Raw genomic sequence first — 17860 nt, forward strand, 5'->3', positions numbered from 1 at the left:
CACTACAGAAAGGGACTTTGAGACCCTGGTCGGTGGCAAATTGAACATGAGTCAGCAGTGCCCTGGCAGCCAGGAGGGACAACCCTGCCCTGGGGGCATCAGGCCCAGCATCACCAGCTGGGCAAGGGAGGGGATTGTCCTGCTCTGCTCTGGGCTGGGGCAGCCTCACTTTGAGTGCTGGGGCCAGTTTTGGGTGCCACCGTGTAAGATGTAAAGGATATCAGAGAGTATCTAAAGGAGGGCCATGAAGATAGTGAAGGGCCTCAAGGGACAGACACACAATAAGTGGTTGAGGGCACTTGGTCTGTTCAGCCAGGAGGAGAGGAGGCTGAGGGGACACCCCATTGCAGTTACAACTTCCCTGTGAGGGGAAGATGAGGGGCAGACGCTGATTTCTTCTTTGTGGTGACCAGTGACAGAACCCAAGGGAATGGCCTAAAGTTGAGTGAGGGGAGGTTTGGGCTAACTATCAGGAAAATTTTTTCACCCAGAGGTTGTCTGGGCACTGGAACAGTGTTACCAGGGCAGTGGTCAATGCACCAACCTTGACAGAGTGCAAGAAGTCTTTGGACAATGCTCTCAGACACATGGTGGCACTCCTGGGTGGGATGCTATGCAGGGCCAGGAGTTGCATTTGATGATCCTTGTGGGTCCCTTTCAGCTCAGGAAATTCTATGATTGAATGATTTTTCTTCTTCTACATTTTCTTTTCCAAGTTAGAGGTGCTCTTGTTCAAATGCTTTTGGACTGCTTTGTAGGTTTCTTTGGTTTGGGTTGGTTTTTTTGATTATTACATACTTCTAAATTTTTTTAAAGAAGAAAAAATCCAGTGATACCACTTAAAGGGTAGCTTGGATCTCTTGACCAGGTAATGAAATTTTGTAAGGCATAATGCTTAAACACTGATAATATAGGAGACCACATCCTCTCTGTAGCTTTCTGCTCACGTCAGTCCTAAGTGTCTCAGAATGAAATTGCAGAGCCAGAAATGCATTACCCAAGGACTTTTAAATTCAGAGCAGTGCAATTGTTGAAATATTGAGAGGTAATGTAATGTGTCTTGTTTCCAAAACCTGTGTGTGACTGATCAGCCTTTGTATGCCTTTTTCCACTAATGTTCTTGTCTAAAATCACAGTGCTGTAAATGACCCTGGTGGGCATGGCAGTGAGTGCCAAAGCTGTACCTCATGGTGCTTGCTAGTTCACATTTTGATCAAGTCTAGGGAATATGTGACCTATAGCTAACTAAACATATTGTTTCTCACTGGTCCAGCTGAGTCACTGAAATGTGTGCATCTCAGGATACCAAACTTGTGACTTGAAATACAAGTTATTGATTATTGCTTTGGAAAAAGTAGCTGAAGTCAATTAATGAGACATCATATAACTTCTTAATTAAATGATGGCTATAAATTATAATTTTCAGCTGAGATGTTGGCAACTTACTAGAAACAGCTTTGAGATGTGTAGGAGTTACATATCTCAATTTGTTTCTATTGCTGTCTTTCAGCCTAACAACAACATACTGGTTTCAGGAAGAAGGGATTATTTTATCAGAAGTAAAACAGTAAATTTGTCTTGCACTTGGTTTTGTAAACTGGCTTTGAGGTCTTTTTGAGGAAATGGATCCTCTTGTCTAAGTCCTGTAATATCCTTGCCTTGAACACCATGTGAGCCGTCTGCCACAGTGACAGCATCCTTCATCTTTTGGGTAGTCAGGATGAGATTGGTGCTGGGACTGAAGGAAACAAGGGAATCTGTGGGTTTTCTTAGTTCTTTGTGCGAGGAATGGAAGCAGAAGGTGGTCCTTGCACTTGCAATAAGCACAATGGAATCCTACAATGGCAGTGAACAATCCTGCTATCTTTGTCTGATCTCCTTCATCCAAAACCAAAACTGAAACCAAAACCAAACCCAAAACAACACAAAGCTCTCACCAAAGTTGACCCAAGGTTAGGTCTTAGTGACAAATATTGTCCTCTACTTCATAGAGCCCCCAATGATGCAAGCTTTTCTTTTTGTGTACTGACTGACACACTCACTGCGTAATTTTAAGTCCTGGACTATGTATACAGAGGTTGTTTTCCATAACAAAACAATACTAATGGAATGCTAATTCCTTCATATAGTGGAATTTTGTGTTTTCCCCAGCATTCCAGTCAGCATCAAAATTTTATCAGAAAGTTTATTGACTGAAGTTAAACTGTGCCCAGGCAGCTGTGATGCTGTTAGTTATTGCAGGCTCCCTGGGGGTGATGTTTGGCACAGAAATCCTTCTGTACAGCCTCCCTATGCAGTGATCTCCAACAGACCCCCTGTTCGCTCTGACTAATGACAGACTAGCCTTCATTTGAGGACAAGTTGATAAAAGCAATTTTTCAGGGGCAAAAAAGAATGAGCTGCTGAGTTAGTTGATACAATGAATTCCTGAACAGATGTAGCAAACCCTAGACTACAAATAGTGCTTGAAATCTTAAATCAACACTTCAGACTTGTAGGATGATGCAAATGCAGGAAAGAGGCTTTTTTACTATTCCTTTACAATCTAGGATCAATGGAAAACAAAAGGCAGAGGACATCCATCACAGTCAGAGAAACCAGTACTACTTTTGGAGAAGGAGGAAAAACTGTGTATTAATTTTTCTCTAAACACCCTGTGGAGGACATTTGTCATATATATGGATCAAAGAATGGTATAAAGAGACAATGCAGAAGAGCATGCTGATTCACTAACCCAGTCTTGCCCTCAGAAAAAATGGTTGCTTATATATCCTGTCTTAGCCGTATCTCCTAAAATGCAACTACAACTTTTAAAGCAGGATATTGACCTCTAGCATGAATAAAACATACTGCCCTTCCTTAATACTTTTGTCCTGCTGTAACAGTAGTAGTGCTGACGTGGCTAGAGCAAGGGACAGCAAAGACCTAGGACAGCAAAACTTCATAGAAACAGACAGTGCTATGTGTCCTTGCAAGACACAGCTCTCCTTCAGAGAGGTCCTATGGACATTGAAAATGTAGTATCACTCTATGGTACACAGGTAATATTTATTAATGAATACAGTTAATAGCCTGTGCTTCTGGGTCTGAAATTTACCTCTTCCAGACCTCTAACTTCCCATGTCTCCTCTTGGTTTAGTCCTTTGCCATATCCAAAACAGGAAGTTCTTCCAAGTGAGCTAGTTGTATATTATGCTTTTTGATCTTTCTTCTTATTTTGCACTTTAAAACCTTAATGTTCCTTAATCCTCCATAGGATTGCTCATTTTGCTTCAGAGCAAGAATTTAAACCAGTTATTAAGTGTAGTTGGAATCCTGCTTCTTACACAGGAAACAACTGGCAGATAAATGCAGTTTTAGTCAGAACTTGTGCTGCAGTTGGGAGGACATGTGCTCCTTGATTAAAAGGCAGTTGTTTTTTCCAGGGTGCTCCTGTGTATTTCTGAGGAAGAACTGGTTACCTTTGTAGTTTATAACAGGTTGCTTGGTTTGGTTTTCAAACAGGCAGCATTTTACTTAAGAGATAGTTCTGTGTATACTACAGTGCAATCTGCTTTGTCCCTGATGGAAGGTGGAAATGTGGAAAGGCATGGGCAGGAAAGAGAGCACTGAGGGATAACTGGCAAATATCTTTTGTCAACTAGAATGGAAATAGCTTGATGCATGAAGTATTATTGATGATTTTCAAAAGCAAAGACATGAGAAGCAAAATTTTCTGGGTTGCCAGAGTTGCCCTAAGGATGTTGCAGGAGCAGGGGGAGTTGAAGTATGCTCTGGAAAACTTGTGGAAAACATTTGGGAATAATTCAAAATAGCAGGGGATGTTTTCCCTTGGTTCAAATACAGAGAGAAAAAAATCAACTGCTCTGTACCTTCTTCACATAAAACAGACCTTTAGTAGGTCAGTTAGACTGTATTTACTTTAACATTGATTTCCAGCCTTTGCTTCCTAGAATTACTGTCTCATGTTCTTGCAAGGATGATTCCAAAGAACTAATCAAGTTGGCGCAAAATTTATTTCAGTCTGCTTAGGCTAGGAATTAGCATGCTTCTAATGTATGCAGCTTTCCTTTTCCTTCTTGGTTTGTTTTTTTTGGGCTTTTTTTTGGTTTTTTTGTTTTGTTTTGGTTTTGTTTTGTTTTGTTTTTATGTGTGGGATATTGTTTTCTTCCTATTTCAATTCCCACTGCTTAATGCCCCACTTTTCTGGGCACTGTTTGCATAGCAGCTGGAGCCTTCTCAGTGACAACATAAGTTGAGCTGGAGCAAACAAGGTGTTGAGGTTCCCTGTGGAGGCCCTTGAGCCTGTTAGGGGAACTTCTAGGGTGATGCCCTGGCAGAATCTACCACAGGCTTCAAGACAGCCTGACTGCTTGGGGTGAGAAAGAAGGCCTCCCCATGGTGCTCTGCAACACTGGGTTAATCTGCCTCAGTTTCTATAGGTCACTGCCCTTTGCCCTGCCCCTGTGCCTCTGGATCTCTTCGGCATGGGATGTCTTTTGTCCTTGGAGTTTGCAATAAACCTCGCTGGAATACTGTGCAGGAGACTCTTCCCATCTTTCTTTGCTGACCTGTCTGTGCTGTGTGGGTGTGGATTCAGTGACTGTCTGTGCCTACCCAAACAGCTTCCTCAGAAGATGCTTTTGGAGTGGTAGCAGCAATCACCATCCATTTTCCCCCCTGCTACAGGTCCCAGGCAGAACACTGATGTGGGAGAAAATAATGTAAAAACAGTGTTAAGAGCATGCAGCCTCAATGTCTTTTCTATAACCAGGGCAACCCTAGCATTCACTTTTAAGTGCCTCGCTGTTATTTACCAGGGGTGCAGAACATCTGACAGCTACCTTGTTTCACATTTAAAAATGAACTTTAGCAGTTCAAGAGTTTTGTTTTGGTTTGTTCCTCTTTTGAATTTCATCTATAATTGTGCAGGGTTTGCTGGTCCTTCTCCTTGGTTACTCAAACCTTTTTCAAAGACTTATTGTCTTGAAATGTTCTTTGCTCACTCACTGCCTAAAAATGTCTCTCAGTCTTTCCTGGAAATCTGTTAGCTATAAAGCTGTTTAATTCCACAATTCCTGGAGGCTTTGGGCCCCTGTGTCAAGCACTGGATGCATTTAAATTTCAGTGGGGATTTTCAGTTCAGTATTAACTAGCTTTGTCCCATACTGCAGTTGCTGGACTGCAAATTTTGCCTGTAATATACCTGCATAACAGTGACTACAGTGAAGTTTTTATCCCTCATTCCCCATCTGAATTTTGCTGGTGGTTTCCTCCTCCTTTATTTTTTCCCCTAGCTCTTTGGACTTCTTTTTTTTTTTTTTTTTTTTTTTTTTCCTGGCCTCCACAATTTATTTGCTCTGCTTTTGGTTTCCCCCTTGCTTTCTCCGTGCTTTGTCTTAGTCACAATTATGAGGTTCACTTCTCTTCCCTGAGAAAGGAAGAAAGAGGATTTGGGACTGTAGAAAGGGGGTTGAACAATGGTTTGCATCCTCTGCCTGGTTCTGCACACGCAGCATTCTCCTCTTCCCAGCAGTGGTGAGCAAATCCAGAACAGTGGTAGCTCCTTTCCTTGTTGCTGTGTGGCCATAGGGTGGCTGATTTGGGGATCTGTCTTCTGCAATTCCCAAATCATACAGAAACACTTCCTTCAGTGTGCCCAGAAAAGGTTATAAGAGCAGGAATGTGTCTTGGACTGGAGAGAGAAGTGACAGATGTCTTAGGGTAGGCTTTTATTTGGTTTCTGCTTTCTTTTCGCTCCCAATGGAAATGCAGAAATTCTGGCCTTTTTAACCCAAAGAGTAAAAAAAGCAATTAAAAGGTGTGAATCTAATTATTGCCTTGGCTTAGAGTGAGTTTCTATAGGGAATGAAACTAACCTGGCAAAAACTGGGATTATAGGATTTGCATAGGACAAAGCCATTGCTGCTTTGAGTTTTGGAGGAGCTGACAGCATGCTTATCTAGACTATATATGCTTCTCCAGGCTTGTATATTGACCTTTCAGATTAGTGAACACTAACTCATGATACTTTGAACCTTGAAGGGTGGCATTTTATGAAGAATGCTTTTTTTTTTTTTTCCCCCCTAAATTTCTTGTCAATTATGGCCATAGACTGAGCAAAGGTTGGGTGAATACAGTCATTTAGTACATTTCAGACAATTAATATTTTACAATGCAAGAAACTAGAATTTCCTTGTTCCTTCCCCCCTTTTTCTTGTTTGTATGAGCCTTTATATTGCCTCTTGCATGCTACAGCAAATAAGTAAAACCAGAGCTCTAGATTTGTTAGCCAGGTCTATAGATGTTGCTTTTACAGGTAATGTTGCAGAAGGACCTTTGAGTGTAGCTGGGAAAGCTGGTTGTGCAGCTCCCTGCTTCCTTTCTCTCAAGACTTTTGTAGTTTCACATGCAATGATAGCAAACATCCTTGAAGCTTTTTCATATTTCATCATTTTCTTCTTTCAAAACCTAGGTGCTCTTTCAAAAACTGGACAGATGTTACTAAGTATGCATGTTGTAGTCATGCAGTACCCTAAAATACCATTCCATTTTGCTCTAAGTTTTGTGTCATGAGGAGGAAGAAGACTGCTTAGTAAGGGAGAAACATGGCAGAAAACCCCACTTTTACTCTCATTTTGCTTCAGTCTTTTCACTGGACAACATTTGCCCCTGGAAAGCAACAGGGGTCTTGCCCTGAATGTTCAAAAATGCCATTTCAAAGTGTTAAAAAGGCCTTTAGTGTGTTTTAATCTGTTTTAACCTGTTGACATATGAAATGTCTGCAGTAACATAAAATAATACCTTTTTCAGAAAAAGACATACAATGTAAAAAGAAAAAGGTTAGTTGGTGAAACACAGGAAGAGTAAGCAGGAGTGCTGACTCACCAGCTTCTCTGTGTCCATTTAACCTGTAGAAGGGGGAGTGGTTGGGTGCTCAGCTGGGGTCTCAAGACACCTCAGGCTTCCTGTGAAACACAGTAGGGGAGGGCCTGCTCTCCATCCTGTGCATCGCTGCAACATTTTTCAGGGAGCAGATGTTCAAGATACCCCAAGCCATTTATTCCCACAGCCTGCACAATGTGTATAATGCAGAAATGTATTAAATATGTGGGAGCTTCAGCTACTGTTAAAATATTTTAAACTGCTGTTTAACTACTGTTCTCTGCTGTTGCTGATTGGTGATTTAATGATGCTGGATCAAACCTTATAGGCAAACTGGCCAGGATTGGAGGAAGGGGACTTTATGACATAAAAGACAATATCAGCAAAAAAAATGAGAGGATGAATTGGAGAATAGATAAGAAGCACATTCTAATCTGCACAGAAGGTTCAAAAGGTTTCCAAGATGAATAGTGGGGTATTTAAGAGCATTTATTTTGTAAGACAGATCTTGAGCAATTTATGACTCAAACTGATGTTTCATGTATGTGGGAGCTGAAAGTCAGGATTTTTTTCTTCTTTTTTCTTCCAATGAAAAGGTTTTAAGACTTACATGTCCTTTTAAAATTTCCAAACTGTGCACACAATGTTTTTTGGAGGGGTTGTTGCAGTTTATATTTGGCTTGATTATAGTGCAGGTGTATGTTTTATGATGTTGTTGATGGATGTGTCCTAATTGTGCAGGGGGAAACCATGAACATAAGGACATGACAATTTTCATAATGAATGACTAAACACTATAAGAAGTCCTTGAATAAATACTCAAAACGAATTTTAATACCTTATGCATGGTAGCAGGAGCAACAGAGGAGGGAGGAAAGGCAGAACATACTTACTGTGGTTTGGGTGCTATTTTGTATTTTAACACAGTTTTTTCAGTAGATTCTATTTAGTCTCAGAGGAGTAGATTTGATTTTTCAATTTGATTATGGGGCATCTGAGAGCTTTTAAATGGTGCTGAAACAAGGGACAGTTGTGAAAATTGACATTTGCTGATGGCATCCACATCCATTTAATAAAATACATTTAAAACTTCTGTGTCTTTTGAGTGCTTCTCTAAGTACATATGTATGTGGGAAGGAAGGGGGTTCTTGTTTGCAAGGAAAATACTTTTTGGTGATTGGTGGCTGCAAGGGATATGGATTTGTCCTGTAAGGAGTTACAAGAGTACTGACAAATCAGCAGCCTTGAAAGGTCCTTGACAAATCAGAGCCATGGCTTGACTGGGATCTAAGTGAAACCTGTAGTGTCCTTTCCAGTCTTGAAACCTGAGTCTGAAGGCTACAGAAGCCTTGAAATAATTTTCCATCAGCAGCCAGGCCAATTCTAGGGACAGTCAGAGGAACCTGGAGCTGGAAGACCACTCAGTTACAAGATACACTGAGTTTGAATGCTCTACTTGATATAAATCAGATTCGTGGTGTAAATGAGCCTTCCATGACCCTCCCAACCTCAGCAGCTTCAGCAGCAGCAGCAGCAGCAGTGAGAGACAATGAGTGAGGCAGCCTGGCTGGGATCCCTGCTAAGGGCACTGGTTTCCCCTCAGCCAGCTTGGAGACAGCCCACCCAAAACCTCCTTAGTTCCTGGATGCTATCACATGTGAAGATGATACATAATTCCCTAAATTCAGAAGCAATAAAACCTTTGTGGAAAAGTTGTGTCTTTAGCTTACAGCATCAGAGGATGAATGCTATTTTCAGAGAGGAAACTAGTCCATATTTGAATTACTCCATGTAGATTTAATGGTGTCATAGTAGTGATAGCAGAATCACACTTTCTCTCCCCTCCCCCTGACTCTTCTGTAATGCATCTCTGAGGCAAAGCTTACAAAGAAAGAAAAATGAAGTGCTTAACTTTGATCTTCATGAACAAGAAATTAGAAAAAGGTAAGACACCTAGATAGTTTCATCTACAGTAAAACTATTTCATGGCTAAGTTTAATTTACTGTGAGCACTTTGTTTTTCTTTGAAGCCCCATTTTACTACAGCTGACATTGGATCTCTGTAAAACACCTACCCACAGTTTTACACATGACTGAGGAGTGTGCGATGAAGGGTGATGGACGAGGCCACGGAACCATCTGGAGAGCAGCTGCCACTTCCCTGCTCTGAGCCAGGGTGGCCCTGATGGCCAGACCCGGCTGCCCACTGTACCCACCTGCCCTGAGGGCTGGCCTCTCCTCCTCAGGCCCTGGGCAGCCCCCAGAAAAGTGGCTGAGACCCCTGCCTTGATTTGGTGTGTTCTGCTTGCCCAGTGGCATCACCACTTGGCAGCACAGTGACATTAACAGCTCAGTTCATGCCTAGTTTAATTATGGCAAAACCTACAAATCTACATGGAAGATAACATTTTTTTTATTTTTCTCAATGTATATTCTTCCACTCTCTTTTTCCCATCCATTTTCAGTATCACTGAAGCATCATCCTGTCATCTGAGCCTGACTTAAAATGGACAGGATGACATTTGGACAGGAGGGTATTGGAGAAGCTCTGCCTCTTCCTGCTCACCTCTAGTAATAATTTGCTCTATGCCATTTTTTAAAAGTGTGTATGGATATGTAGTGAGATGACAGCTGTGCTTTGTGTGAATTGATTTCTCTCAAACAGAAATAATCAGCTGTCACACGGCTCAAGCACTGTAGAAGGGACTAAAAGAGAGTTCCATGAGAAAAATACATATGAAATAAACAAATGGAGAGATTGAAGTGAAATCTTATTCTGTTGAGAAACAGAAAAGTATTTCTGTTCTTAGAAAAGAAAGACAGAAATAGTTGCACTTTGAGGTTTGAGCAATCTTTTCTACTGAACTTTCATGTATTTTTTTGACACTATGACAAGCAAGGAGCTGTCTGAGATGGGGAGGATTTATGGAAGCAGGTGGGACATCACTGTAATGTTGCATGGATGCTTCCAAACTTCTGTTGCAGGCTTTGAACAGGGGTGATCTCTGGGGCCCTGTGCTCTGTAACTCCACACTCACCTACCCTCAGGAAACTTAATTGCCTTCCTTTTCTGCTGCAGCACTGGCAGGGCTCAAACCCAGCAATGAAATACCTTTGATACATTGCCTACTGTGTAATCAATAGCAAGGAAATTTAATTGCAGTGTCAAGGGGTAAAGTAATGGTTATGAGAAGGGAAGGTAACAGCTGTAACACCGCTGGCCTCCTCTCCCCCTGGCTGTGCTTTCCTGCAGGATGACCACAGGAGAAAAATGCCTGATTGAATAATGTTTGCACAGAAACCAGCTGTAAATTCCTTGGGCAGCACAGTTAGGATGCAGTTTGTCAGGTGTGTCTCTTGTGATTGTAGCTCTAACAAGAGCTCTACTGATGTGTTTTTCATCTAGCTAAAACTACATTGCCTTTATTCGCCTTTTGTTCAAAGACTGGCTGTGAGGATCACACTGAATTGTTGAATAATCTCTGCTAATGCAGAAGTAATACTTGCTTACTTACGTGAGAGTTGGTCCTATTTCTTACTGAAAAACATTCCATTTTTATTAGTTAAAGTAAAAAACCCCATATTAGTAAAGACTACAGCTCAATATAGCATTTCACTTTCATTTCGCTGTTCTGTTTCCTCTCATAAGTTGCTGACTACTTTCTTTAAAAAAAAAAAAGTAAAAACCAAAAATACAACAACAACAAAGCACATGTCCAGCACCCTACCAGCAACCTCTCACAAAAGATTAACTAGTATTTGCAGCACAGGACTCCTGCTGATTGAAGAGGAAAAGATTTGATGGTAGATACAGGCAGACTCTGAGGAAAAGCCCTAAATATTAAGACAAGCATCAAGATGCCATCTTGAAGAGGTGGTATGCAGGTCCTTATTGCAATACTCATGTTTTTTTCATGTTTCTGGAACATTTTCCTCTAGCTTTTACCACAAACATTTCCTGCAGAGCCACCCAGATCCTCAGACACTGGTGGACATACTCCCTACCAAATGTAGTGGAGTACAGCTGACCTCCCATAGTGCTGGCAGGGTAATGAGGAAGTTTGATTGGATGCTTAATTATGAGCTCCTTAATGCAACTGGTGCAAAATGGGTCTTCTGCCCCTGAAAGCTAGGTGCCAGAGGTGCCAGAGGTGCCAGAGGTGGGTTTTCTACCCCTCTGCCCTGCCCTCCCTACAACACAGACCAGCTGTGCAGGTGAAAACTGGGTTTGAGAAGCAGCTTTTACCCTGTGGCTTACAGTCCTGTGTGGCACTCAGATTGCCCATGCACTATAGGTTATTTACCCTATCAGCCCTTTTCCTTTATAGCTGTATTTGTGCCCAAGCTGCCTGGCTATATCCTTCTTCATCTACTTATAAAAATTAAATTGTATTTTAAAACTATCTGAACCATAGAAAGTCGGTGGCTCTTTTTGATCCTCAGAATTTGCATGGATGGGCAAATAAATAGCCGTAGGTATGTAAAGAGTTATCGTTCAAAACAACCAAAAGCCCTAAATATCTCAAACATCTGAAAATTTAACATCTTTTTTAGCTTTTTTTTTTAGTGTGAGTAATAACATTTACATAATCAGAGAAGAATCTGGTGACTACAAAGACTTTCATGACATCAACTGCTGTCAGAGAGAATGATGAAAGAGCAGCTTTTTAAGATTTTACTGAGAAGGTAAGACTGGTGTTCCTTTTCAGGTCCTGCATAATGCTTCTTACAGTGGTTTCCCCCCTAAATAAGAATTAAAGACTAGTGCCATCTATCCAGAATTCTTGCTAAAGGGATGAGTAAGAACCATACAGGAAAACATGTTGTTCAGAAGAACTAATGTGTCTCTGTATTGAATATTTCTGTCCTTTCTTCTGAGGACTTGATCTCCTCTCTCCAGCTCACAAAGTCCCAGATTTTCTGGAGAGCCATTCCCTTTGGTAGTCCTGCCACAGCCAAGTCACTGTGACATGACCTGATCCAAATGGCACACAACATGTCAGCCTCCTTTTACTTGGCATACTGCACTGTGCTGTTTCTTCTCTAAAACAACAGCAGAAGACTCAGAAACGTCTTTTCTAACACAAAAACTGGCTTCCCTTGGGAAAACAACCTTGCTGTTGAAAGGGAAGGTGCAGATAAGTCTGCTTGCTCCATGTGGAGTGTCAGTGCCACTGAAGTACTATAATGCCCACCTCAGTCCTAGATTATGGAGCGTTTCTCCAGAAATGAGACAGAAACAAAGAAAGACAAGGCTCATTCCTAGTGAGGCTATAGTATTTTTGAGGCAAAGCAAGCTTCCCACATGAAGAAATATCTTCAAGGTTTAGCAGCAAATTGGTTCTTGTCTACAGCTGCCTTTAAAAATGTATTTTAAGAGTAATTACTTATTAACTTGTTTAGAAATTTAGAATGAAAGAACTTCATGATTTTTGTGAATTCCTGACATGAAAAAAAATCAGTAGTTGATCTGAGAACAGAAGAAAAGCACAGTTGAATACTCAAGAAGCAGAATGCAGAAGTGGAGGGGCTACCTGGCTGCTGTCAATACAACAAGGCAAACACGACCCAAGCATTGCCTTGGATGTGCAAACTGAGCTCTGGTCCCCTCAGAGAGGAGCAGCTGCCAAACTCCATGTTTGGATTCCTGCTCCTTGTCTTTACACCTAGAACAGCAAGAAGAAGAGGATGGATGCTCAAACCTAAAAAAAAAGTCCTTTCAATCCATGCCTGGCCTGGCCATCTGGGATGGCTGCCAGCTGGAGGGCAGTGTTGCAGTAAAAGCCACTGCTAGTTTCGGAACTGCCACTAGAACAGCTGCTGTGCTTAACTGGGACTGCAGCTGTTGCTGTGTCAGAAGCATAAAGCTGTTTCCCAGCAGAGCCTTGCCAGGTTTTGCCAACAGTCAGGAGCCTTAATCACACTCCTGGATGGTTGCTCTAATGTTGGGAGGCCATACAGTGGTGACTTACTCCATACAGTGCTTCCATCCTTGGCCTTAGTGTTGGAAACAGAACTTCATTCCAAGGTCTCTGCATGGTCTTTGGTTCATATAAAGGTGTGATGCTTCAAGTCTTGACTGGGTTTATTTTATTCCATGTAGTGAATAGAGAGAAGTCACCGTAGGAGGAGTGATGCAATGGGACCACAGGATGCTGCATTTAATTTTGCGTCTCTCTAGCATCAGAAGCTTGAAGCCTCCAAAAAAGTAGAGTGTTAAAACCTGTGCAGAATTATTGGTGTTTTGCTCAAGTCATTAAAAAGTGCAGGGACAGAGCAGGCCCACAGCGATGTCATGGGGCCTGGTGCTGTGTGCTGAATTCCTGCAGCACACATGGAAAACAAAGCCTAGCACTATTCCTATGTGTTCCCACAGGTGTACTTTTTCTCCTGGCTTACATTGTTGCTGAATATAGTCTGCACAGCTTCCATCACTCCTGCCACGACTCTCTCTTAAAACACCAATATGATCAGAAAATAAAACAACCCACAGATGTCTCGGAGACAGCTCTTAGCAGTAACAACAGTCTCGTTCCCTTCTTGCTGTCTTACAAGTATGTCTGGTAATAAGAAATTAAAATGTAAATGCCAGCGAAATCTCATCAGGAACATCTAGGAATCTCAGGAAAAGCTTGGTGTTGAAAAGACAACATTTTCTAGGGGCTGGAGTAGGGCAGCTGAAGACAGATTTATTCTGAGACTGTCTTATCAGGAAAAAAATTTACATCTGAGTATGAAAGTGCCCCTGTAAAGATGGTGGGTGCTCTGTTTCTTACTTTCCACATTCTGCTGCCTTCCTTCTTGCTTGCTTTCTGTGCCTTGTGAGAAGCAGCAGGCCTGTCATGCCTGCCCATTTGAAGCATTACAGTAGCCTACCTGACCTCAAAAGACATGTCATAGTGCAGCTTTTGCTGGAGGCTAAATAATGGATGGGTCATTCTCAATGGGAATATGAGACTCACAAATCATTTCCACACAGAGACACAAGAAATCACATTAGAGAATTAAAGGCCAGTGGAAAGTCAACAAAATGCCCTTGGGCCTTAGCAAACTTTTGTCCTGGATCACAGAGATCACTAAGTTTGTGAGAAATAGATGTGGCATTGGTAATTGTTTTTCTGCTTCTGCAATGAAATATTTTTGTTCAATATAAAAATAAATACTTGCCATTTACCTAAGATTATCAATTTGTTGGGCCAGCAAAGATAATGTCCAAGGCTGGAGCCTCAGGCTTACTGATAGCTGTCTCCAGTGAAGGATCCACAGGGTCTGGGCAGACTGACACTCATGAGCTGCTGGCCTGGGTACCTGACCATGGCCCATGTCTGGGAATCTCCACCCAGCACCTGCTGTCCCTGATGCTCTTGGCCATGGCTACCACACCAAAAAGTTGGGTACACTAAGCAACAACCAGGCACTAGTTTATTTTTCAACAAGTGAAATAAACAAGACTTAGTCATATCAGTTTCTAAGAGGAAAGCCAATCTTCTTAATGGAGGGTATATGCAATTCATTATTCATTTTGGTGAAACGCAGAGTGCACCTTGCTGTGCAGGCCAGCTGCTCATTATAAAATTGATTATGCATTCTCTAAAGCCATCTCTAGGGAGCAGCTAAATTGCATCCATTGCCAACAAAGTCTTTGATATCCCTGTGGCTGAAGAATATTATAATAACAAGGAGTAAAAGAAATATAGATTCTGTTCTTATTTTTGATGTTTGTCAGATTTTGCTTGCCTCAAGAAGTTTCGGAAGAGTATGTTTCTGGCATAAAAGCTGCCCTTAACCTCACAGCAGGAGAACCCTAAGATGTCTTGGAAATTGAAGACTACTTTTATTATAAAAAAAAGGTAAGAATTTATCTGCTTTATACTTTTCCCCTATAATAATCAGGTGCATGGTTCAAATAATAGCATATTGACTCTGATTCTGTGGCTTTAATCTGACTTCACCATCATCTCTGTGAAGAATAAAACAGAGAGAGGAAGCAACATTGGTGATGATAACACAATATGAAAAGATCTAGCAGTTTAGTATTCACTCTATATATCAAATAGCTGGGCATAAAACTGCCTGAAGTTTGACTTTTCTCCAATTTTATGGCATATTTTTCCCCTGAAACTTATCCTTAATGAACTGTTCACCCTCCCCTCAATACAAACTCCCCTACATCAGTGTAGGTGAACATCAGAATATAAAGTAGATACTGCATACAAGTGGATCATTAAGAAACTGCAGAAAAATTGAAAGGCTGCATGGGTTTTCTCATTTCCTAGTTTTAAATTCACTTAAACCTTGTATTTCACAGTGATTTTGTAATTATAGGAGTTATAACTATAAACCTAATAATTCCTGAGTGACAGATTGTGGCATACGTTGTTTGTGCTTTTTGAAGTCATCTGTAGTCTCTGGCTTTCAGGAACTGCTTTAAGAGGTATTTTCAGCTCAGAAGAGGGACAGGAAGGATGCAGGATGCAGGAGCTGCCAAGGTCCAAGACAACTATTGGCATAGACACTGGATTTGAAGGGGCAGATTGAACCCGTTGGAGGGAAGATCTGGTGCCACTCCCATGCTCAGCCAAGTGTCTCCCACACATTTCTGGATTAAGCACATCTGAGAGGCCCAAAATGTAGCTAGAGTTGTAACTGGGTCTGCAAGGAGGCAATTTACTTTGTTCCAAGGCCTTTCCCTGCAGCACTAAAAGCCAAGGTCACAACTGCTTTTCAAGGCAAGGGCTTTTCTCTCTGCTCCTCCCTGTTGTGAAAATGCAGGCCTCATGGGGCTGGAGTACTCCAGGGACCCATGCAAATACTTACAGGGTGCTTACGCTGCTTATTTTATTTTATCCCTCCACCCCTGCCTGAGGAACAGCCCTGACCACCTGCTTCTTTCAAGCAGCACATCTGCAGCTCTTTCACAAGTTTCAGACTCCCCGTGGGGTCAGTGTGACTGTTGCTGTGAGCTGCGTCCTAAAGAGATGTATGGGCACTCCCTCAGACCTAAAATGTCTCTGTGTGCTCTTGTGCTGGTTTTGGCTAGTATAGAGATAATTTTCTTCACAGTAGATGTATTTTGTATTTGTGGTGAAAACAGTGTTGATAATACAGGAATGTTTTAGCTATTGCTGAGCAGGGCTTGCACTGGTCCAAGGGCTTTTCTGCTTCTCACACCACTCCAGCAGCAATCAGGCTGGGGGTGCACAAGGACTTGGGAGGGTTTTTTTCTTAGTTTTCCTGTTTAAATACTGTTTCTATATAGAAAAAGAAAAAAACCCCACAACAACAACAACAACAAAAAAAAAAAGGGGAAAAAAAAAAAAAAGCATCCTAAGCTTGACAGAGCAAAGCCCCTGGGCCCAATCCACCTGAAGTCTTGGGAAAAGACAAAAAGTCAAGGTATCTCTCTGTGAATCAGATGCATAGCACAAAAATTACCTCTGTTCAGGCCCAGACTTTAGATAGCTGATCCTCTGGGTCCATACCTGTGAGTGAAATGGAGCTGTCAAGCTCAATCATGTTCCAAGGTTTTCTAATAATATTTAGCTCGATCTAGGTCACTGCATTCTTTTTGTTTCAGACCAGGGCAATAGAGTAGTGGAACATGACTCTAAACCCTCACTCAACTAAACCCACAGCCCTGTGCATTTTTATGAATGCATAAGGTTGTAGGTTTAGTTGAGTGAAGGTCTTTGGGACCCTTGGGGATAAGGGCTTAGTGTGTGTTTGTCTGACTTTATAGGGCCTGCGACTTTCGTGTCTTAATGTTAACAGGATGGGCTGTCACAACTACTGACTGCAGACTAAATTTTAGCAACTGGATTATCCTACTAACCCTTCTCTGTACTTTCTCTTTAGCGAATTGCAATGCAAGCTTTAAAGATACAAAGTAGAAAAATATTTCATATATACTCCAGGTGTTGCTAATGCAATCTCATTTTTCTTTCTGCTGTCAGAGAATTAATCCATCACGCGTTGGAAATGTCTCTTGAAGATACATGCTTCTTTCCATTACAGCGTGGTCAAATGCCAGCCTGTTCCTTTGAGGACTCTTCTGAAGATTTTAAGCTAGCTAGTAGCTTGATTTTACTCTCCCCCAACTTCTTTTTGCAGCAGATTAGGTCACTGAAATCTATGGGAGCTTAGTTATTAGAAAAATAGAGCACAGCGGCTCATTATTCTGTATTCTCAAGACAGGGCTATCTCTTTAGTCCTGATGCATTTCTGCACACTGTTTAGCAGCCGTGCTTTCAGCGTAGCAGACCTGCAAGAACGGATGTGATGCAGGAGGAGATGAATACTGATGAAATTGCATCGAAGAACTTTGTGTGTTGCAGTGTTAGTGGTGTGTGCATGTGTCACTGACTTGTGTATTTTCTGTGGCTATCTATATCATGTCCCTTTGAGATGTAAAGTGTACAGCAGTAATCCAGACCATATCAGTGAGATTGCTGTATTTTTGCAATTTTTTATGGCTGGAATAGGAGTTCAAGGAGGACTGTACAGTAGCTGCAGAGTGTGATGGAGACAATCCTTCAAAATGTTTTCCTATCACAAGCTTATCAGAAAATTCTGGCACGGGTCAAAGTTCATACTCAGCGATCTGCAATGGCCCTTGTGCTCCACACTGAGAAAGTGCATCTTATTGCAGATTTCCTCAGACCTATTTTTACGGGGTAGATCTACCAAAAATCTTAAATATGGCAATACTTGGCAGTTGATCCCTCTATGGTCCTTGGCTAAGTTAAGCTTCCAGAGTGTGGAATTCGTGGAAACATAGGGATCCAGAAGAATATTTATGGAAGTCAGCAGACCCAGTGTGTCTCTAAATCAAATATGCTGAAAAAGTAAAACCCACTCCCCAAAACAACTCTCTCTGTCCCTGCTTTTCCACAAAATCCCCACATCACCAGGCTGAAGACAGGCGCATTCTTCTGCTTGGAATCCTCAGATGTGAGCCTCTTCTGTGTTTCTGAGC

This window comes from Pseudopodoces humilis, chromosome 4 (genome assembly GCF_049639895.1).
Source record: "Pseudopodoces humilis isolate 2021_Gansu_Grassland_sample_001 chromosome 4, ASM4963989v1, whole genome shotgun sequence".
Classification (NCBI taxonomy): domain Eukaryota; kingdom Metazoa; phylum Chordata; class Aves; order Passeriformes; family Paridae; genus Pseudopodoces; species Pseudopodoces humilis.